Genomic DNA, 6,791 nt, shown 5'->3' with positions numbered 1-6,791 from the left:
GGATCTGTATGAAAGTTCGTCTGAATATTTATCTTGATGATATCTAGGTCAAGTTGGAAACTGGGTTATGTGCGGTCAAAAACTAGGTCAGTTGGTCTAAACATAGAAAAACCTTTTGACCTCCCTAGAGGCCATATTTGTCAATGGATCTAAATGAAAATTTGTGAGAATGTTAACATTGATGATACTAGGTCAAGTTCGAAACTGGGTCATGTGTGGTCAAAAACTAGGTTATAAGGTCTAAAAATAGATAACCTTGTGACGTCTCCAGAGGCCATATTTTTCAGAAGATCTGCATGAATATTGGTGAGAATGTTTACCTTGATATTATCTACCTCAAGTTTATAACTGAGTCACGTGCGGTCAAACCCTAGGTCAGCAGGTCTAAAAATAGAAAAACCTTGGGACCTCTCTAGAGGTCATATTTTTCATGAGATCTTTATGAAAATTGGTGAGAATGTTTACCTTGGTAAGATCTAGGTCAAGTTCAAAACTGGGTCACGTGCATTTAAAAACTAGGTCATTAGGTAAAATGATAATAAAGCGACATCATACTCAAAACTGGGTCATGTGGGGACAGGTGAGCGATTCAGGACCATCATGGTCCTCTTGTCTCTATTTTGTTTAGTGTTAGTTTTGTTTTGTTAACATGTACTGCAGATAGGTCAAAGGAGAATTTCAAACGTCTGTTAAATTTAGGTCTGGCTATGATTGTTCTTATTTTCTCGGTTTCGCTTACATCTGTTCTGACTTACTTTATATCCACTCTTTGTGAGGATTTCCGTTGTTTTACCAAACATCGAGTTGTTGATAAGTTTATAAAAGTCTTTTTTTTCAAATACAGATTTAGCCTTTTTACAGTAGTCAGTGTTAAGTCGGATGGAAAGTTTAATCCAATGTTTCTTATTGAATTCCAAGATTCAGTGTACGTTCCTTATTTTCATGCCACGAGTTATGTGCAAATGTGGATTATTATAATGCACTACGTACTTTTCTTTGTTCATGAAATCGGGGACAAGTTTTCTGTGTTGATCATGCTTTTATTTTCTAGCAATTCTGTTTGATATTCTGATAGTCATTATTTTTTCAATGCTTACATTTTTGTAGCCAGTGGATAATCATAATGAGGTTTGGGTAATTCTTTGTGATATTTTAAATCAACTTCAACCTTTTCTTTTTTTCCAATTTTTTCAGTCTTCTATTTGAATACAGAGTATGGGAGTCTTACTTTTAGCCAAACTGTAGAGTTTGTTTGGTTTGCATCATAGTACATTATGTAATTTTCTCTTTTTTCAGGATTGTTATCTGCAACATGCGGATTGTTTGTTTTGACATGTCTTTTGACACTATACATTTGTCCCTAGGTATACCCTTTTCTATGAATAGGTGAATATCAATGTATCTTAGGAGTTATAAATCTATCTTTGCATATTTGAGGGTAGAATCATATGAAAAGTCAGGTGCAGTGCAAAAGTGTAGTAAATCACTCTTGTATGTTTTCTGAAAGTTTGAAATATGTCAGCATAAAAACAGACGTTTGTTTCCAGGTATAAATCATAATAATCACCAATAATAATGTAGTTGAATTACTTCCATACTTTTAGAGCATGCTCATAATCTTTCTGCTTGATAATTTCATCTGTATGTCTGTTGTAACATTTATCCATTGGTTGTTATTTCGTTTGATCAAACCTTTCTTTGCTGTTAATATATTGATATGGGAAAAACGCTTACCTAGTATTATATCTTCCCTATCACCAAACTCGGTTTTTGTTCTTTTTAAATCAGCCATGTGAATTGTATCCACCAGTTTCTCTAATGCCATAAACTGGAAATCTAAAAACTTAAGTTGCCAAATGCTGGATGATATATTCTTTTCTCGATTATTTTGGATACACGTAATACAAACATTAGTTTTGTGTCTTTTCTGCATAAGAAGATGGATTTTCATATCCTTTGAGGTTGTGGAATATCACAGGTTCGGTTGTTTCGTTTGGTTTTAGTATGAGTTTTAGATTGCAATCCGTGTGTGTAGCACCTCTGTATTCACCTGTACATTGGAAGTAGTCTCTTACTTGGTCTTTTTTAAAACTCCCATCGCATATCCAACAATGTGTGATTCTGTTCTTTTTTAACTAACCCCGTTTATGTCTTACAAATTCTGAGAATATAACATGCTATAAGAGTTACGTCAGCAAATTAGAATTTTTAAATTCTAAAGCAATATATTGTAAATAACAGTGTAGAAATGATTGAACAACCAAAACGGAAATAGCGATGTGATTTCAATCATTTGTTGAAATATGATAAACGTTGTCAAACTTTTTCGATTGATATTTGGATAATTGTCAAATAAAGGTATGTTTATTCCTTGACGTGTTTCTTTCCCAGTCAATATAACTCCAGAATGACTCATATGAGCGGTAGGTAAGGTGAAATCAACTGATTGCACGGTGAATGTTTAGATGATGCATACCAACATTGAATGAGTTTTATCAAAAATAAAGCGAATTTTCTGAATGCATGTCACATTATAAGAATTTAGTGTATTTTCTTTTTCAACGATAACGATTGCAACCTTAATTCATCCGTTATTTCGTTTTAAACACACATTTGCGGTGCTTTGTATTGTATTGTATTGTACGCCTTATTGAAATGATAGTTAACGACTTATTTCGATTTTACATACGAAATTGTACTACTAATTGCAAATATTTTGATACGATTTTGTCCATAATGAACGGTAGATTAATATTACAAATTACGATTAAATTCTTATTTCTGTCTGTTTTAGGTACAATAAAGCAATATTAGTGTTATTATTGCAATGAAACGACATCAGACTTTGAAAACATAATTAAACACAACTTTATTCAGAACTGACGAAAACATACAAATTAAAGTCGAAACACACAACATTGAAAATAAGAAAGTTTTATTCACAAAAGATTTAAAAAAAAAAAAAAAAAAAAAAAAAAAAAAAAAAAAAAAACATTAAGGAGAAGAATTCTGTAAGATTGTGTGTTTCATTCTTATCCTTTCCTAATTATCTTGTTCAAACTACGATGTATGTATTTAATCTGTACATGTATTACTGGGAATGAAATATGTGAAAAATGAGAGGCTTAGGCAAGGTTGTTTTTTTGGATTTAACGTCGCACCGACACATGATAGGTCATATGGCGACTTTCCAGCTTTAATAGTGGAGGAAGACCCCAGGTGCCCCTCCGTGCATTATTTCATCACGAGCGGGCGACTGGATAGAATCACCGACCTTCCATAAGCCAGTTGGATGGCTTCCTCACATGAAGAATCCAACGTCTCGAGTGAGGCTCGAACCCACATCGATGAGGGGCAAGTAATTTGAAGTCAGCGACCTTAACCACTCTGCCACGGAGGCCCCGCATAGGCAAGATATGCATTCTAAATTAACAACACTCGAACAAAAGCTGCTTAGTCAGAATAACATGAGAAAAGGAAAAAAGGTGAGGAAGTGTTTTAAAATTTCTTAGATTTTTAAAATGCTAAGAATGCCAATTATTTATAGCCCTCAACCTAAAACATGTGTTAAAAAGATTAACCCGGGAAGAAAAAGAAAGCCACTAAGCCCTCACCCCAAAACAAATAGTCTGATGACAAACACACAAAATACTGTCTCATAACAAAAATTATGGAAGGCAATGGACTTAATGCAGAAAAATGTATCCGCAGTTCAAATATTTCAAAACTCAGAAGGTAGTCAGTCGCCTGTTGATAGAATTGTTATTACCGGTAAGAATGTAATGAACAACAAAATAAAGTGAATTAGACGGCCGAAAAATCTAATTGAGATTTTGTTCTTACATATTTAGTAAACAATAACTATATGTAAACTATACCCAACATAATAATGAATAATTGTCACTCAAACCAAACAGCTGCCAAGTTTCAAACACATATTGCACAAATTAGTTATTGTATGTACATTTGTATTTGCTAAAACTGCATGATAAGTGTTTTAAGTTCTTTCAGGTCCAACACCACTGGTACTGTCTACAAAATCTCGCCAGTTTCAACAGTTAAATCAACAAGAATTACTATAATTACTCTCAGTTAATCGCTATAAATTTCCAATAAAATCGAAACAAATCGTTCACATCATTGTGGGCAGTTTTAAATAAAACGTTCAATATGTCATGACACATTGACTACAGAAATTGGTATATTTCTAAGCAAATGATAAATACCTTGTAACGCATGAGTTTAAGAACAATTTATTGACAATGCAGGACTTCTTTAATATGAATCTTATACACGTCCATTATCAACTAGAAGGGAAAACTTTGTTTATTCGTGTGACACTTTCTGAAGTTTCAACAGAAATCGGTGATTACTTTTGATTACGGTAACATAACGGCGGTACTTAACACACTTACTGATGAAATCTAAGACTAAATATCTGTTCAATGTATAATCTATTGACTACTTACAGATAAAGACGCCTAAACTCCACTATAGTGTAAAAATAAATGAAAATAGCAGCGGCGTGTAAACCCAGATACTGTGTATGTCGTATAATCACATCACTATTTCCGTTTGGGTTGTTCACTGTTTCTACACTGTGAACTTTTGCGAGTCACATTTGCTTTATTCTCACTCAAGCGAAAATGCAAGTGATATTATAATGACTACTATGGGCTTGAAAATTAATGAAACTGTTTCATTTCAACAGAAAGAAAATATTTTTCTTTTTTCCAGATATACCACTTAGTTTTTAAAAAAATAGTGATAAAGAATTTATACATAATTGGAGAATAATAGAGCCCAGTTAAAGCTGTTTCTTTTTCATTTCTTTGTATTTTCTTTTCAACGATTGACCGGCGATGTTGCTTATCACTGGTAATATTTTTACCCATATTAGTAGTATAGAAAATACCGCTATGGGCGCAGTTTAACCCCAACTTGACCTTAACCTTTGACCCAAAGTGACCAATTCTGACACAGTATCAAGGGTACTATGAAAACCTCAGGTTTGACCAATTCAAAAACATTTGCTTTTTGAATTAAGTACTGAAAAGGTATATATTTAACTTTCAGAATATCTTAAAACTTAATACTCGGACTGAAAAACAATTTACAGGATAGTTTTTAACCCTTCTTATTAAAATAACTTATAATTGTTTGTTAACTTTTAGTATGTTATACAATAAATCATAAATGTCTATTCCATCTTGTAATATTTTAATAAAAAATAAACAATAGTAACCACATAATACAGTTGTTTTATCTTGATATTGTATGTTATTGTATTTTACATCCGGAATGCAATTGATTACTTCTTTTGGAGGAGAAAGTTCAAAAGGATCAAAGTACAAGTACTATGAAGAAAACCCTTGGTTTGATCGAAGTATATTTTATTTACATAACATACCCAGTGTGTCCCAGACCCAAAAGTGTCATATAAATTTATAGTTCCACATTCATTCTTTAACCTTGTTTTTGGTGGATTATTTCTACTAAATACACCTCTAAAGTTTTTTATTTTCAATTGTTTTACCCATTGTTCAATTTCAAAGTTAGATATTGGTTTGTTTATAGATTTTTTTTCTTCTTTACAATATGAATATGTATGTAAGGTCTTCTTTCAGAATCATTTTGTATACCTTTTCCACTAAGAAGGGATGTAAACAAAGGTACCCCTAGACTAGCAGCTAACATGCCTAAGAAGCCACTGTTTTGTTTCTGTTTTTGAGTTATCTTTATTACAACAGTTCCCCTTAATTGTTGTCTTTGATTAGGTGTAAGATATGGTGATATTTTATTTCTCTTATCATTAGCTACCGAAATCGTACCATTTCGAAGTATTTTACTAACACCAGTACTGGCAAGTCCTGACAAAGCTCAAACGCCTAACGGTCCCAACATTTTTGGAGCTATTTGTGCAGCTACCGGAAGTACTGTTCGACCTAACAAACCAGCAAAAGCTCCCAAGAACCCGCTATTTTGACCTTAACTAGACATTTGTTTAGTTTTTTTTTGAAATTGTAATTTCTAATCTCTTCTTATTCCTAATAGACTTTTCAATTTTATAAAAGTAAAGGAAAGTTTCCACGTATTTTTTCATGTTTTAATCTAAAAGTAAGTGGGATCTTATCATTGTAAGCTTGTGCTAAATTTTTCTTTTGCCCATCTGTCAAATTTACTTTATATTCAATATCATTTGATGTCATTAGATATGTTTTATATATTTTATTTAAGCAATAACAAGTTAATTTCCACTTATTTTAACTGTTTCTTCATACAATATAATTGCATAAACACTGATATTAGCTATTGGTCGAACATTTAATTTTGCTGTTAATGTAATATGCTTAGGATCTTCTGTAATTCCTTCCTTTTTAAATTCTATGTTAGAATGAACAAATCCAAATAATTCTTTAAAGTTAAATAAATTTAACATACTTCCAGTGGTTTTATTATTTTGTTTATGAGAATAATTAAGATCATCATCGTAAATTCCTGATATACTTGTATATTCCGTTTCAGGATAAAAGCACCATTACCAACTTCAAGACGGCAATATTCCAGCCTACAATCATTATCTGCTGCATTAGCTTTAAATGCATCTAATAAACGTGAATTACGTTCTTGTGAATTACTTTTATCACGTCATTGTAAATCAACAAATAAATGTTCGTTTTTTTTTTTACACCGGCTGTTATTCTAAAAGTTATATTATTTTGCTGTGTATCTGTTGATTGTGTTATCATTTCACGAAGATATTTCCAACTTGTTGCTTTCATATATCTTTC

Source organism: Mercenaria mercenaria, chromosome 8, assembly GCF_021730395.1.
Source record: "Mercenaria mercenaria strain notata chromosome 8, MADL_Memer_1, whole genome shotgun sequence".
NCBI classification, from domain to species: Eukaryota; Metazoa; Mollusca; class Bivalvia; order Venerida; family Veneridae; genus Mercenaria; species Mercenaria mercenaria.
This window is presented reverse-complemented; position numbering follows the sequence as displayed.